General features: G+C 47.4%; 1 pseudogene; it reads left to right on the top strand.

Moving 5' to 3' along the window:
• The first annotated feature begins 1303 nt into the window (after positions 1-1303).
• On the top strand, positions 1304-2179 carry LOC133747308 (forkhead box protein R1-like; annotated as a pseudogene).
• The last annotated feature ends 458 nt before the right edge of the window (positions 2180-2637 follow it).

Below are 2637 nucleotides of genomic sequence, written 5' to 3'. Positions count from 1 at the left end.
GCACCACTGACCCTGAGCCAAGCAACCTAAATGTGCTTGTCTCTCTCAACGCCTGCACACCAGCCTGTTTTCATGACCAACTTCATTATGACAGAAGAAAAATGTCAGTAAAACTGGGAAAAAAATGGGAAAAGCCACTGTAACAAAACCATGTGTGGAAATAGTGAAGGTGATAAACATCTATCCACTCAGGTTGATCAAGAAAAAGTGAAAATGCACAAATTATGAATGAAGAAAAGAATGTGATATTAGTACAAATTCTTGAGATATTAATACAGATTTTCATGAAGAACCATGCTAACATAAATAAAATAGACAAGTTCCTTGAAAGATAAACTCAGTCAAGAAGAAATTCACCACCTGTATTAACAAATATCTATAAAGCAAAATACAGACAGAGTTACAAATCTTCCTAGAAAGCATCACCTGGCCCAGATATCTACACTGATGAGAAATTATGTAATTCTGCATGCTTTTCAAAAGATGAGGAGGAATACATCTGAACTACTCCTATAATGAATATTATCCTGAAAAACAAACACAGTGATTGAAAAAAATCAAATTTCCTCATGAGCAATAATGTAAAAATCCAACCAAATTTTGAAATAATTAAGATATTCTCATATAGGTGAATGTATGAGTGAACTGTGTTGTATCATTCAGAAAATAGTTTATTGCTAAAAGGAAATGAGCTAACAAATCATGAAAACACACAGAGGAATCTTTGGTGTATTACCAAGTAAAAGAAGTTGACGTGAACAATTGTACGTGCTCATCACTATGTGACATTTCAGAATGGCACAATTATGAATCTAGTAAAAAGATTAGTTGTTGACAGGATTGTAGAGGGAAGAAATGGGTGACTAGGCAGATAAAATTTTAGAGTAATGAAATGCTGTATAATAAAATGGTGGACACACATTATTATAACTTTGCATGAATTCATAAAGTTTTCAATACAAAATCCTAGAGTCAATTATGGATTTGAGGTGTTAATGATGTAACAAATGTAATCATAACAACTATACTACACTGGCCAGGTTCATATTAATAAGAGGAGTGACTATGCCACTGTGGCAGCAGATATTTTTGGAAAATCTCTTTACCTTCATCTTAATTTTAATATGAACCTGAGATATCGCTAAAGATAAAATGTATTAAAAATTTAGGACATCAGTCTCTCTTGGCTCCCTCTGTCCGTGGCTGGGCACGCCGCGCTCTCCTAAAGGTGGACCTCAAACTCCAGCAGCTCGACGTCTGGGCCAGCCTCCGTGGCCAGGTCCTGGGACTGCTGGACTGGGACATGGGGAACAAGGCCTTTCTGGCCTTCACATCGCACCTGCCTATGGCTGAGCAGAACCTTGCCAGGTACAGGCTTCAAATAGTGGAACCACCAAGGTTACCTTTGGAGAAGAAGCCCCGTGCTGACAGAGATGGTCCAGAGTTTGAGCCCAACCTGTGGATGTGGGTGAACCCCAACATCGTGTACCCACCGGGAAAGCTGGAAGCCCAAGGGGCTAGAGAGAAGAAGGAACTGGCGGGCGCGGTCCCTCGCCCTCGACTGCCCTGCCATCAGGAAGATGCCAGCTGCCCAGAGGCTGCGGGGGCCGGGCACTGTCGCCTTCCTCCCCCGAGCAGTCTCCGTCGCCAAAGCACTTTTCGTCTTCCCCCAGCAGCTGGGAGCTCACGGAAAAGGAGGAGGCCGAGGACAAGGATGACAGCTCCTGTGTGGCTCTCCTGTCCCCTTACAAAAGGGCCCCCCTCCAGAGCCGGAGGCTTCAGCAACCCAGCGGCCAGGAGGAAAGGCTCTGGCCCCGGCCCCCTCTCAATTACTTCCACCTAATTGCCCTGGCGTTAAGAAACAGTTCCCCTCGGGGCCTCAACGTGCAGCAGATCTACAGTTTCACTTGACAACACTTTCCGTTTTTCCGAACGGCTCCGGAAGGCTGGAAGAACACCATCCGCCACAATCTGTGTTTCCGAGACAGCTTTGAGAAAGTGCCGGTCAGTATGCAAGCCGCGGTCTGCGCCCGGCCCCGCTCCTGCCTCTGGAAGTTGACTGAGGATGGACGCCACCGCTTTGCCGAGGAGGCCCGCGCCCTGGCTGCCAACCAGCTGGAAAGTATCCAGCCAGTGCATGAGCCAATCAGATATGATGCCCTTCCTCTTTGACCTTTGATGCCGCAAAGCAAGTCCCCTGCCTTATTAAAGTTGCCCCCAGCAGCCTTGTGTGGATATGTGTGTGTGGTCTCTGAAGATGGGGTGAAGGGCAGAGGTGCAGTTCCAGCTCAGGGTGGGAAGCAGCCCACGCGTGCTCCCAAGGCAGTGGGGCAGCTGCTGGCATGCAGACCCAGATGCCACGCTTGTCTCGGAGGAGGAGAGTCCTCGCCCTTCACCAGACCTGAGCGAGTGCCCATTTTATGGATTTTGAAGATAATCTTGGGAGATGCTGGCTTGTGGCAGGCAGCCCTGGGAGCACCACCTACTTGTTCAGCTAACATTGTTAAGCTGCTACTTAACGAACACATAGGGCTTCAGGGCCCTGGGACAGTTTCTGCTCTGCGCCCTGGTAGCTGTGACAGGGGTAAGGGCAGGTGCCAAGGCAGCAGAGGGGGGCAGTTTTAGGGAGAGGCTACC

The sequence above is a fragment of the Lepus europaeus genome, chromosome 18, assembly GCF_033115175.1.
Source record: "Lepus europaeus isolate LE1 chromosome 18, mLepTim1.pri, whole genome shotgun sequence".
NCBI lineage: Eukaryota > Metazoa > Chordata > Mammalia > Lagomorpha > Leporidae > Lepus > Lepus europaeus.
The sequence above is the reverse complement of the archived record's forward strand: the minus strand, read 5'-3'. Positions and strand labels throughout refer to the sequence as shown.